Below are 14,425 nucleotides of genomic sequence, written 5' to 3'. Positions count from 1 at the left end.
TCAGTATTGAGTTGGCCCACCCTTTGCAGCTATACTAGCTTCATCTCTTCAGGGAAGGCTGTCCACAAGGATTAGGAGTGTGTCTATGGGAATATTTGACCATTCTTCCAAAAGCTCATTTGTGAGGTTTTAAATAAAAAAAAAAATCTGATCATTTTTATTGCTGTCACAAGGAATGTAAACATCACTTGTGACAGTAATAGGTGGTGATAGGTACTCTATATGGAGGGATCTGGGGTCTGACCTGCATTTTGGAATACCTTGGATTTTTAAAATCAGCGTTGTGACATCGCTTTTAGGTTACTACATAGGAGACCCAATCAAAGCCGATTCCGCCTTTGTTCGAGACTCCGGCCAGCGGGTGGACGTGCCAGCTGGTTGCTCGAGTCTTTCGGTGGAACGGAAGACCCGAGCGGAGCAGCTGAAGGTGGCGAGAGGGGAAGATGTCCCCTCCCACTCCTTGTGATAACGGCTGAGGGGCTGCTGAGCCGCATCGGTTGTTATCACCAGAAAGCTGACCGCCAGCTTTCAAACACCGTACCGAGGGAAGCCTGCAGCTACAGGCTTCCCCCCCCGGTACAACCACTTCTGCAAAACGATGTACAGGTACTGTACTCCATGCACACTACAAATTCTGTAATCCATAGTCCATCTTGCGCATGAGCAAGAGAGGGTGGCTACATTTCTACAAACAGTGGACCATGGAGAATGAATATAGCCACTCTCTAACAAGACGTCAAATCACAGGAGCAAAATAAAGGAATTTGAAGATCTGGAGGAAGCTGAGACCAATAGAAGGTACTTTTTTAATTAAGAATATATACTTGAATATATTTTTTTTTTATTAGAGTTTAGTGTCACTTTAGTTTTTCTACATGTTCCCTATGACATAGCAAATTGTCAGTTTTCGTGTTCAGGTTCACTTTACCACTTGCGGACCGCGCTATAGCCTAATGATGGCTACAGCATTGCCATCTAGTTCTGGGAGGGCATAGATTGATGTCCTCCCAGAACGCCGCCCGCTGCGGTGCAACCATCACGCTCTGTGATCACTGTGTTCTTTGGACACAGCTGATCACAGATTGGGGTACAGAGCCAATTACAGCGCGTGGCATGTGAGGAGTGCAGGACCGGAGCTCCGTCTGCAGACTGGTAATCCTGCTGTGATCCTGGGCCAGCGGCACCCGATTTTCGCACATAACTGCAGGGGATGTGTGCAGGGACCCCTCGGGAACCTCTGGGGATGGTGAAGTACGGACCCGCCTGGCCAAAAACGCAGAGAGAACGGCTGGCGCAATTCACATGGGGCTCTCAAAATGGTGCCGGAGCACAGGAGGAGGAGGAATGGCCACCGCTCCAGAGATCCGTGGAGGCTCCGCAGCAGGCGTCCCCCCCCCCCCGGACAGGGTGAGTCCTAAACCCCAAATGGAAGAAGTGCTGAGGAGGGGGAGATCGCTGGACAGGCTGAGAGACCGCAGGGCTAGAGCAGACAGGGGGGTGGAGGGGGAGGATGAGCCATCCCTGACCCAGATCATGGCTGCCATACAGGTATGCCAGAATAAACTGATTGATCACTTTGAGGAGCTCAGAATGGAGTTCTCCTTCATGAAACATGACATGCAGAAACTGAGGGAGAAGGCACAGACCACTGATCACCGCATTGCTTCCCTAGAGGATACTGTCAGGCAGGGACGTTGCTAGGTCTACAAAAGATCTGGGGCTAGAACCCATAGCAGCATAGTAAAGAAAGTCATACGCTTTGGTGGGCATACACATGTATATACAGTAATATACGTGTGTGTATATCCCCAGAGGGCCCCCCACTTACATCAGGGTTCCCAGAGAGCCCCTCACTTACATCAGGGTCCCCAGAGAGCCTCCTCCTTACATCAGAGTCCCCAGAGAGCCTCCCCCTTGCATCAGGATCCCCAGAGAGCCCCCCCACTTACATCAGGGTCCCCAGAGAGCCTCCTCCTTACATCAGAGTCCCCAGAGAGCCTCCCTCTTGCATCGGGGTCCCCAGAGAGCCCCCCACTTACATCAGGGTTCCCAGAGAAAACTCTTTAAATCAGGGTCCCCAGGGAGCCTCCCCCTTGCATCAGGGTCCCCAGAGAGCCCCCCACTTACATCAGGGTCCCCAGAGAGCCTCCCCTTCCTTTGGGGACCCCTGCAGAGACCCGGGGCTATGGGCCCCAGATTGAAATGGCTGATTGAACATATGGCTCCAGACACTTTGATAAAAATGTTTGCCATTGAAAGGGCACGCCATATCCCAGGACGGGCGCCGCCAAAGGGAGCCCCTCTGGTCTATGATAGCAAAAGTATTACACTTCCATGACCGGGAGAATATCCTGCGAGGAGCTAGAATGCGCCCTGAGTTGACGTTCGATGGCTATCGAATATCGATCTACCCTGACTTTTCAGCAGCCACCCAGAAATGGAGGGCCTCTTTTCAACCCATAAAGAAAAGATTGAGGGATCTCAACTTGATTTACAGTATGCTCTATCCTGCCAAACTGCGTATAGTGGAAAATGGGAAAACATATTTTTCCACTAATCCTACCGAAGCCTCGGAGTGGCTGGATACTCTTGGCCATCAGAGGAATAGAGCCTCTCCCCGCCCACCCTGATACAGTTGTGTGGAGAAAACATTGGGTGAGAGTGTACTGGAAATTATGGTGATGGCCTATGTGGCTGACTTCCTTGGATACCTCTGCCGCCCATAAATAATAATTTTCCCCCTATCTATTTTTTATGGGAAGAGAATTTTTGAGTGTTGTTTTTCCACCTTTGGGAGACCTTCTCCCTGGATTATATGCCCAATGTTGTACTGACATGCAACTCTTTTCCTGGAGGTGCTGACACGGGAGGTACTATTGCGATTGCCGCTGACATGTACCTGTACTATATGCTGAGTCTGCAGACTGCTCACGGCACTGCAAAAATCAAGTAGTTGTTTTTTTTCAGGACTACCAAGGACCTTTTTTGTATTTTTTTTTCTGTTTTTTCCTCACAGTAGAACTGTTCTTTGATCTACAGTGGGGGACGGTTGCTTTTGGGTGACGTGTCCTATGTGACAGTTTTAAGTTGCACCTCTGTTACCTATTTGAACTAAGGTTACGGGAACAAAGTGCCTGGCAAGTTAGGGCTGGGGGAAGTTGGGTTTTTCTCCACAGTTGTGTGGAGAAAACATTGGGTGAGAGTGTACTGGAAATGATGGTGATGGCCTATGTGGCTGACTTCCTTGGATACCTCTGCCGCCCATAAATAATAATTTTCCCCCTATCTATTTTTTATGGGAAGAGAATTTTTGAGTGTTGTTTTTCCACCTTTGGGAGACCTTCTCCCTGGATTATATGCCCAATGTTGTACTGACATGCAACTCTTTTCCTGGAGGTGCTGACACGGGAGGTACTATTGCGATTGCCGCTGACATGTACCTGTACTATATGCTGAGTCTGCAGACTGCTCACGACACTGCAAAAATCAAGTAGTTGTTTTTTTTCAGGACTACCAAGGACTTTTTTTGTATTTTTTTTTCTGTTTTTTCCTCACAGTAGAACTGTTCTTTGATCTACAGTGGGGGACAGTTGCTTTTGGGTGACGTGTCCTATGTGACAGTTTTAAGTCGCACCTCTGTTACCTATTTGAACTAAGGTTACGGGAACAAAGTGCCTGGCAAGTTAGGGCTGGGGGAAGTTGGGTTTTTTTCTCTGTTGGGGATTCTATGTCTGTATCTGGTTGGGATTATCTGCATTCGGTGTGATTGCATTGGGTTCTTCCCAATACTACTGCTACTTTACTCTGTATACATGGGGGGAGGAACCTGAAGCCCCGATTCTCTGGCTAGCTATATCTCGGGGGAGGGGGGGAACCGTTTACTTCATATTTCTCTATCATGGAGGTAAATCTTAAGATTTTGGTCTGAAATGTAAGGGGCCTCAACTCCAAATTTAAACGCTCACTGATCTTTGATTATATTAAAAAGTATAAACCACACCTAATTCTACTTCAGGAGACTCATCTCCAGGATTCTCTCACTAAAACGGGCTCATATTGTAGGGGCTTACCATGCCAGCTACTCCTCTTATGCGAGGGGGGTCTCCACTTTGGTCAGCAAAGCTATGCCCATATCCATACATGCAGTTCGGACTGACACCAAAGGGAGGTATGTTATACTGGTGGTTAGGGATGAGCTTCGTGTTCGAGTCGAACCCATGTTCGACTCGAACATTGGCTGTTCGGTCGTTCGCCGAATTCCAAACTTTATGGGCCGTTCGCGCCAAATTCGTGTGGCGCGTCACGGCCCATAATTCACTGCGGCATCGCAGTGCATTGCTGGCTGATGATTGGCCAAGCATGCACTATGACCCGCATGCTTGGCCAATCACAGCGCCGCGTTAACAGAGAGCCGTAATTGGCCAAAGCCAAGGAGGCTTTGGCCAATTATGGCTCAGGGGATTTAGTACACGCCCCACACTATATAAGGCCGCCTGCACGGCGGCCCTGTGTAGTGTGTGTTCCGGCGTTCATTGAGAGAGAGAGAGAGAGAGAGAGACAGACAGTGACATTTGATTTGAGTTAGCTAGATTAGGCAGGACAGTCAGTCAGTTAGCTGCACTTAAAGTGTATTGTCTATATATATGCATCCCAGGTGTTGCATATATATATATATACACTGTATTCAGTTTAGCTAGATCCGTTCCTGTTATCTTCTAGACTATTTACATTTAGTGCAGTGCGTCCTGCTCACAGTGTTCAGCTAGATCCGTTCCTGTTATCTTCTTACTGACAGGCAGGCTTGTCTTGTTACAGTATTTTGAAGAAAATTACTGGTGTTCTTTTGATCCTATTAGTACCACAGTCAGGCAGCTAGACTATTTACATTTAGTGCAGTGCGTCCTGCTCACAGTGTTCAGCTAGATCCGTTCCTGTTATCTTCTTACTGACAGGCAGGCTTGTCTTGTTACAGTATTTTGAAGAAAATTACTGGTGTTCTTTTGATCCTATTAGTACCACAGTCAGGCAGCTAGACTATTTACATTTAGTGCAGTGCGTCCACCTCACAGTGTTCAGCTAAACCTACAAGCTAGTGGGGTGCGTCCTGCTCACAGTGTTCAGCTAGATCCGTTTCTGTTATCTTCTTACTGACAGGCAGGCTTGTCTTGTTACAGTAAATACAGCTACCTGAAGAAAATTACTGGTGTTCTTTTGATCCTATTAGTACCACAGTCAGGCAGCTAGACTATTTACATTTAGTGCAGTGCGTCCTGCTCACAGTGTTCAGCTAGATCCGTTCCTGTTATCTTCTTACTGACAGGCAGGCTTGTCTTGTTACAGTATTTTGAAGAAAATTACTGGTGTTCTTTTGATCCTATTAGTACCACAGTCAGGCAGCTAGACTATTTACAGTTAGTGCAGTGCGTCCTGCTCACAGTGTTCTGCTAAACCTACAAGTTAGTGGGGTGCGTCCTGCTCACAGTGTTCAGCTAAACCTACAAGTTAGTGGGGTGCGTCCACCTCACAGTGTTCAGCTAAACCTACAAGCTAGTGGGGTGCGTCCTGCTCACAGTGTTCAGCTAGATCCGTTTCTGTTATCTTCTTACTGACAGGCAGGCTTGTCTTGTTACAGTAAATACAGCTACCTGAAGAAAATTGCTGGTGTTCTTTTGATCCTATTAGTACCACAGTCAGGCAGCTAGACTATTTACAGTTAGTGCAGTGCGTCCTGCTCACAGTGTTCAGCTAAACCTACAAGTTAGTGGGGTGCGTCCACCTCACAGTGTTCAGCTAAAGCTACCTGTAGAAGGTTGGTGGTGTTCTCATACTACAGGCAGGCAGTTGATTTTGCTAGCTGCAGTATCAGTACATATATATATATAATATATATATATATATATATATATATATATATATATATATCCCAGCTCAGTGCAGCTACAGGCCATTAGTATGTCTGGAAGGCCAAGAAGGAGAGGCAGACAGTCACAAGCCAATAAGAGAGGGCAAGCAGGCTCTGTGTCTAGTGCTGGTCGTGGAGACGGTGCATCCTCATCAGCACGTGGCCAGGCCCGGATTTACTCCCTTTGCTGCCCCAAGGCCGGGTCCTTCAATGCCCCCACCCCCTCCCACCCACACACACCACGTCCTTTATCGATGACTTCTACAATAGATCAATTAAAAACATATCTCCACACACGAGAACACTGAAAATAACTGGCTTTAATTGTACAGACTAAAAATACTTCAGGGTAAGCGCGCGAGGGGTAAGGATTTTTCGCAGGCAAATTTTCAAGGCAATGGCTGGTGTTAGTGCTTCAATCATCCCCGGCACCATGGTTGTTATGGTGTCAGGATGATTGAAACACATTATTTCTATCATTACATTGTAATATAAACTGAAATAGTTCAACTCACCATAATGCAGAATCATTGGGAGCCCTGAGCGTGTCACTTGCCACCATCTCTTGTCACTTGCCACTATGCCTGCCACCAGATGGGGATGTCACTTGTCACACTGCCACCAGATGGGGATGTCACTTGCCACGCTGCCTGCCACCAAATGGGAATGTCACTTGCCACCATGCCTGCCACCAGACAGGGATGTCACTTGCCACCAGATTGGGATGTCCCTTGCCATGCTGCCTGCCACCAGAAGGAGGAGGGCGGAACAGCGGTGCGGGCAATGAGAGATGTCATCTTTCTCCCCCGCCGCCGCACCGCTGATATTACTTGCTACTCTCAATTTTTTCAAAAATGGCGCCGGGTGGCGCAATCATGCTACTGCGCATGCGCCGCCCGGCCGAGCGCTTACGAGCTTTCCCGAGCCCGGCCGGCTTCGGAACGGCGCATGCGCAGTTTCGTGGTCGGCTCGCGGCCATCTTTTCTATGGGCACTGGTGCCCATAATAGACTGTAATCGGCAGCACGAAAGGGGGGGCGGCCGCGAAGTCGCTGCAGGAGCGGCGCCGCCCCTAGACCACTGCCGCCCCGAGGCCTGGCCTCGGTGGCCTTGTGGCTAATCCGGCCCTGGGTGTGCAGAATGAACTGGACTCCTGTGATCCATAGGAGAAATACAACCAAACGAGCTCAGGCTGGACTTCTCCTATAAAGTATGACCAGAGGCGGCTCTAGGCTTTGTGAGGCCTTAGGCAAAACTTAGACATGAGGCCCCACTCACTCCCATAATGGGAAAAATAACTCAAAAGATAAAAAATAACGGTGTGCCCCCCCCCACAGCACTGCCAACCCCCCTCCTCTGCCCTCACGCTGACAGCTGTCTGTGTGTGTGTGTGTGTGTGTGTGTGTGTGTGGGGGGGGGGGCTCTTTAGGATGGAGGCCGGGAAAAGCCCCCTACCTTTTCTAAATGAACACAGTGAGTGATTGGAACTGATTTGTGTTTACTATGCTTTGGTTTATGAATTAATAGGGGCCTCTGTCTCCTGTTCATTCATCTGCAGTGCAGCTGAGGCTACAGAGAAAGGAACTGGGGAATGTGTTTCCTCATTTCATTTCTCGGTCTCAAAAGTGAGACTTCAGGGGTCTGTTTAGACCTCTGATATCTCACCAAAGAAACCAAAAAACTCTCCCCAAAAAACGTAAAAAATAAATAAAAAGATTGTAAAAAATAAAATAATAATAACACTGTAAAAAAAAAAAAAAAAAAAAAAAGACTAAAAAGTGTATGATGGGTAGTATGTACATGAGAGGGGTGCGGAGTGTATGGTGGGTAGTATGTACATGAGAGGGGTGTGGAGTGTATGGTGGGTCGTATGTACATGAGAGGGGTGTGGAGTGTATGGTGGGTCGTATGTACATGAGAGGGGTGTGGAGTATGTACATGAGAGGGGTGCAGAGTGTATGGCGGTGGGTGGTATGTACATGAGAAGGGTGTGGAGTGTATGGCGGTGGGTGGTATGTACGTGAGAGAGGTGTGGAGTGTATGGTTCAGGAGGGGGGGGGCGCTCGCTCGTCCCCCCTTCTTTTCCTGAGGCCTGCCAGGTTGCGTGCTCAGATAAGGGTCTGGTATGGAATTTAGGGGGACCCCCCACGTCATTTTTTTAAAAATTTTGGTTCGGGGTTCCCCTGTGGGGAATTCCCATGCCGTTTTGATCAATGAACTTCTATGTGTATTGTTGGACCGGCAATTCATTAATAGCCGCGAGTAGTTTTAAATGACTTTTTTTCCTTTGAAATGTTATTTTGCTATCAGACTGTTCTAAACACGGGAAACATGCGCCCCTTTACAGGCATACTATAGACAACCCCCAGCTACGAAATTTAAAGGGATATTACACTTTTATTGTTTTACTTTAAGCATTACTAAAATCACTGCTCCTGAAAAAACGGACGTTTTTTAAAAATTTTTTTTTTCGTTTATACATGTCCCCTGGGGCAGGACCCGGGTCCCAAAACACTTTTTATGACAATACCATGCATATAAGCCTTTAAAATTAGCATTTTTGATTTCTCCCATAGACTTTTAAAGGGTGTTCCGCGGCATTCGAATTTGCCGTGAACACCCCAAACTGTTCGCTGTTCGTCGAACAGCCGATGTTCGAGTCGAACATGAGTTCCACTCGAACTCGAAGCTCATCCCTAGTGAGTAGTATGTACATGAGAGGGGTGCGGAGTGTATGGTGGGTAGTATATACATGAGAGGGGTGCGGAGTGTATGGTGGGTAGTATATACATGAGAGGGGTGCGGAGTGTAGGGTGGTGGGTAGTATATACATGAGAGGGGTGTGGAGTGTATGGTGAGTAGTATATACATGAGAGGGGTGCGGAGTGTATGGTGGGTAGTATGTACATGAGAGGGGTGCGGAGTGTAGGGTGGTGGGTAGTATATACATGAGAGGGGTGTGGAGTGTATGGTGGGGGGTATGTACATGAGAGGGGTGCGGAGTGTATGGTGGGGGGGTATGTACATGAGAGGGGTGCGGAGTGTATGGTGGGGGGTTTGTACATGAGAGGGGTGCGGAGTGTATGGTGGGTAGTATGTACATGAGAGGGTTGTGGAGTGTATGGTGGGTAGTATGTACATGAGAGGGGTGTGGAGTGTATGGTGGGTAGTATATACATGAGAGGGGTGTGGAGTGTAGGGTGGTGGGTAGTATATACATGAGAGGGGTGCGGAGTGTATGGTGGATAGTATGTACATGAGAGGGGTGCGGAGTGTATGGTGGGGGGTTTGTACATGAGAGGGGTGCGGAGTGTATGGTGGGTAGTATGTACATGAGAGGGGTGTGGAGTGTAGGGTGGTGGGTAGTATATACATGAGAGGGGTGCGGAGTGTATGGTGGGTAGTATGTACATGAGAGGGGTGCGGAGTGTAGGGTGGTTGGTAGTATATACATGAGAGGGGTGTGGAGTGTATGGTGGGTAGTATGTACATGAGAGGGGTGCGGAGTGTATGGTGGGGGGTATGTACATGAGAGGGGTGCGGAGTGTATGGTGGGGGGTATGTACATGAGAGGGGTGCGGAGTGTATGGTGGGGGGGTATGTACATGAGAGGGGTGCGGAGTGTATGGTGGGGGGTTTGTACATGAGAGGGGTGCGGAGTGTATGGTGGGTAGTATGTACATGAGAGGGTTGTGGAGTGTATGGTGGGTAGTATGTACATGAGAGGGGTGTGGAGTGTATGGTGGGTAGTATATACATGAGAGGGGTGTGGAGTGTAGGGTGGTGGGTAGTATATACATGAGAGGGGTGTGGAGTGTATGGTGGGTAGTATGTACATGAGAGGGGTGCGGAGTGTATGGTGGGGGGTTTGTACATGAGAGGGGTGCGGAGTGTATGGTGGGTAGTATGTACATGAGAGGGGTGCGGAGTGTATGGCGGTGGGTGGTATGTACATGAGAGAGGTGCGGAGTGTATGGCGGTGGGTAGTATGTACATGAGAGAGGTGCGGAGTGTATGGCGGTGGGTAGTATGTACATGAGAGAGGTGCGGAGTGTATGGCGGTGGGTGGTATGGACATGAGAGAGGTGCGGAGTGTATGGCGGTGGGTAGTATGTACATGAGAGGGGTGCGGAGTGTATGGCGGTGGGTAGTATGTACATGAGAGGGGTGCGGAGTGTAGGGTGGTGGGTAGTATATACATGAGAGGGGTGTGGAGTGTATGGTGGGGGGTATGTACATGAGAGGGGTGCGGAGTGTATGGTGGGGGGGTATATACATGAGAGGGGTGTGGAGTGTAGGGTGGTGGGTAGTATATACATGAGAGGGGTGCGGAGTGTATGGGGGGTAGTATATACATGAGAGGGGTGTGGAGTGTATGGTGGGTAGTATGTACATGAGAGGGGTGCGGAGTGTAGGGTGGTGGGTAGTATGTACATGAGAGGGGTGCGGAGTGTAGGGTGGTGGGTAGTATATACATGAGAGGGGTGCGGAGTGTAGGGTGGTGGGTAGTATATACATGAGAGGGGTGCGGAGTGTAGGGTGGTGGGTAGTATATACATGAGAGGGGTGCGGAGTGTAGGGTGGTGGGTAGTATATACATGAGAGGGGTGCGGAGTGTAGGGTGGTGGGTAGTATATACATGAGAGGGGTGCGGAGTGTAGGGTGGTGGGTAGTATATACATGAGAGGGGTGCGGAGTGTAGGGTGGTGGGTAGTATATACATGAGAGGGGTGCGGAGTGTAGGGTGGTGGGTAGTATATACATGAGAGGGGTGCGGAGTGTAGGGTGGTGGGTAGTATATACATGAGAGGGGTGCGGAGTGTAGGGTGGTGGGTAGTATATACATGAGAGGGGTGCGGAGTGTAGGGTGGTGGGTAGTATATACATGAGAGGGGTGCGGAGTGTAGGGTGGTGGGTAGTATATACATGAGAGGGGTGCGGAGTGTAGGGTGGTGGGTAGTATATACATGAGAGGGGTGTGGAGTGTAGGGTGGGTAGTATATACATGAAAGGGGTGCGGAGTGTAGGGTGGTGGGTAGTATATACATGAGAGGGGTGTGGAGTGTAGGGTGGTGGGTAGTATATACATGAGAGGGGTGTGGAGTGTAGGGTAGTGGGTAGTATGAAATACACATTGATACATTAGTGATCAGTGGTGGTTATTTAACCCCTTTGTGGTACATTAGTGGCTCTGGTATCAGAGTTTGTGGACCTTTCGTTCTGCACCATATAGGGGTTCATTATCTCTGATATCGGTACCACTAATGCAGCACAAAGGGGTTAAATAACGGCCACTGGTCACTAATGTAGTGATGCATTAACCCCCTCTATGCTGCATATTACAAACACCAATGTAAATGACCCCCCTCCCCCCCATAAAGAGTTACAGGTGAGGTCAGTCAGGTGACACATCGAGGCCTCGGTGACAACACGGCCTTAGGAAAGGTTTGAAGCCTCTGTCATCTTACTTGCACTGTTGCTCGGCTCTTCACTGGCTCCTCGCAGGTCTGTGCAGCAGCAATAATCTCCTCTGCTCTTTCATCCCGGCCTGTGAATGACATCACGGGGGGGGGCGGGACTAGGAAGCTCCTGTCGGGAGGAGATCACTCCGCCTGACAGGGAATTGAATGGGTCGGTCGGTTGGACACACAGCATACTCGCACCGCTGCAGATAGACAGTGTACCGGCGGCCGGCGGGTGTCACGGCTGTCTGCAGCGGTGCGGACTCCGGAGCAAGCGGCATTTTCACAAGGCCTCCCCGCCCCCCAGTTCAGTCCCCCCGACGTCCTGGCGGGTTCAGCAGTGGCCGGCCCGGCAGCTCCGCCTCCACCTCCTCTACAATTCGTCTGCAGCAGGCAGCGCTCTCACCCTGCCAGCTTGGGGGACACTGACCGGGGATATTCCCTCTCATTCTCTCACACACAGCAGGCAAATTAGGCGGCTGCGAGGCCCTTAGGCGGCCGCCTTTTTTGCCTAATTAGAGAGCCGCCTCTGAGTATGACATGAAACAGGATGCCAAGAACACAAGAATCAGAATTTGGTGATATCTACTACTTTGGGAGGAAGTTCTAGATATTTTTTTTTTACAAAGATAAGTTCTAGATATTTACTATCTCGTGGGGGTGGGGGTGGGGGGGGGAATAAAAAAAAAAAAAAAAAAAAAACTTACTGTGAGAAGACACAAATAATGTCACCTTCGGTCAACTCAAAAGGCAGCCCTCCTACAAGGGAAAAATAAGAAGGAGGAGGAGGGGAGGGAGGAGGGGGAGAGGAGGGGGAGAGGAGGGAGGATGGAGGAGGGAGGAGGAGGAGAGGAGGGTGGAGGGGGGGAGGAGGGAGGAGGGAGGAAGGAGGAGGGAGGACGAGGATGGAGGATGGAGGAGGAGGGAGGAGGAGGATGGAGGAGGAGGAGGAGGATGGAGGAGGGAGGAGGGAGGAGGATGGAGGAGGATGGAGGAGGGAGGAAGAGGGAGGATGGAGGAAGAGGGAGGATGGAGGAGGGAGGGAGGGAGGAAGGGAGGATGGAGGAGGGAGGGAGGAGGGAGGATGGAGGGAGGATGGAGGAGGGAGGGAGGGAGGGAGGATGGAGGAGGGAGGGAGGGAGGGAGGATGGAGGAGGGAGGGAGGGAGGGAGGGAGGATGGAGGAGGAGGGAGGATGGAGGAGGGAGGGAGGGAGGGAGGATGGAGGAGGGAGGGAGGATGGAGGGAGGAGGGAGGAGGGAGGGAGGAGGGAGGGAGGGAGGAGGGAGGAGGAGGGAGGGAGGATGGAGGAGGGAGGAGGATGGAGGAGGGAGGAGGGAGGAGGATGGAGGAGGGAGGAAGAGGGAGGATGGAGGAAGAGGGAGGATGGAGGAGGGAGGGAGGGAGGAAGGGAGGATGGAGGAGGGAGGGAGGATGGAGGAGGAGGGAGGATGGAGGAGGGAGGGAGGGAGGGAGGATGGAGGAGGAGGGAGGATGGAGGAGGGAGGGAGGGAGGATGGAGGAGGAGGGAGGATGGAGGGAGGAGGGAGGATGGAGGGAGGATGGAGGGAGGAGGGAGGGAGGGAGGATGGAGGAGGAGGGAGGAGGGAGGAGGAGGGAGGGAGGAGGGAGGAGGAGGGAGGAAGAGGGAGGATGGAGGAGGAGGGAGGGAGGGAGGATGGAGGAGGAGGGAGGGAGGGAGGATGGAGGAGGGATGGAGGAGGAGGGAGGGAGGGAGGATGGAGGAGGGATGGAGGAGGAGGAAGGAGGAAGGAGGGAGGGATGGAGGAGGAAGGAGGGAGGGATGGAGGAGGAGGGAGGAGGGAGGGAGGGAGGGAGGAAGAGGGAGGAGGAGAGGAGAGGAGGGAGGGAGGATGGAGGGAGGATGGAGGGAGGAGGGAGGGAGGGTGGGAGGAGGGAGGAGAGAGTCATACAAAGAAATATCAGACTGGTAGATTTGTAACAAAGTACAAACATCACTTCTTAGAAGGACATTAAAGAGGCCCTGTCACCCTTCATAGCACAACTCCGCTGTCCCTTTTTCTTTGGCTACTTGGATACATGGAGATCTATTCTGGACACTTTCCTCTGAGCTCTTCACTCATCCCAAATAGAATCCCGTCATTAACCTTTGCGCAGGTCACGTGTATTTTATATATATATATATATATATATATATATATATATATACACACACACACACATCTATCTATAGCTTTCCTGCGGACAGTTTAGCTGCTGTGCTGGGAGTGTCGCTCTGGGCACAGTATACCGTTTACATAGAGAGACGTATAGATGTGGCCTCTGGGCAGGTGGGCTTTAATGAGCGGCTGCGTCTCTAAGTATACAGTATATACAGTATAGGACCCCCTTGCTAGTCCCGGGTTGGACCCCCTTTTGCCTTCATTCTTGGTGGCATAGATACAAGGTGTTGGAAACGTTCCTCAGAGATTTTGCTCCATAGTGACATGATAGCATCACACAGTTGCTGCAGATTTGTCGGCTGCACATCCATGATGCCAATCTCCCGTTCCACCACATCCCAAAGGTGCTCTATTGGATGAGATGTGGTGAGTGTGGAGGCCATTGGAGTACAGGGACCTCATTGTCCAGTGGTGAGATGATTGGAGCTTTGTGACATGGTGCATTATCCTGCTGGAAGGAGCCATCAGAAGATGGGGACACTGTAGTCATAAAGGGATGGACATGGTCAGCAACAATACTCAGGTAGGACGTGGTGTTTATATGATGCTCAGTTGGTACTAAGGGGCCCCAAAGTGTGCCAAGAAAATATCCCCCCCCCCCCACCACCAGCCTGATACGGTGATACAAGGCAGGATGGATCCATGAGCCAAATTCTGACCCCAACATCTGAATGTCGCAGCGGAAATCCAGACTCATCAGACCAGGCAACGTTTTTCCAATCTTCTATTGTCCCAGCCAATTGTATCCTCAGTTTCCTGTTCTTAGCTGACAGGAGTGGCACCCGGTGTGTTGTCTTCTGCTGCTGTAGCCCATCTGCTTCAAGGTCCAATGTTTTGTGCGTTCAGAGATGGTATTCTG

The 14,425-nt window shown here is 50.4% G+C and overlaps 1 long non-coding RNA gene across 1 annotated transcript in view; it reads right to left on the bottom strand.

Moving 5' to 3' along the window:
- The window catches only part of LOC141129791 (uncharacterized), a 40,959-nt gene that overhangs the window by 4,179 nt on the left and 22,355 nt on the right, over positions 1–14,425 (bottom strand). The window contains exon 2 of the long non-coding RNA XR_012241867.1: positions 12,071–12,122. This is a non-coding gene — a long non-coding RNA (uncharacterized lncRNA). The remainder of the gene's footprint in view (positions 1–12,070; positions 12,123–14,425) is intronic.

This window comes from Aquarana catesbeiana, linkage group LG02 (assembly GCF_042186555.1).
Source record: "Aquarana catesbeiana isolate 2022-GZ linkage group LG02, ASM4218655v1, whole genome shotgun sequence".
Classification (NCBI taxonomy): Eukaryota; Metazoa; Chordata; class Amphibia; order Anura; family Ranidae; genus Aquarana; species Aquarana catesbeiana.
This window is presented reverse-complemented; position numbering and strand designations above follow the sequence as displayed.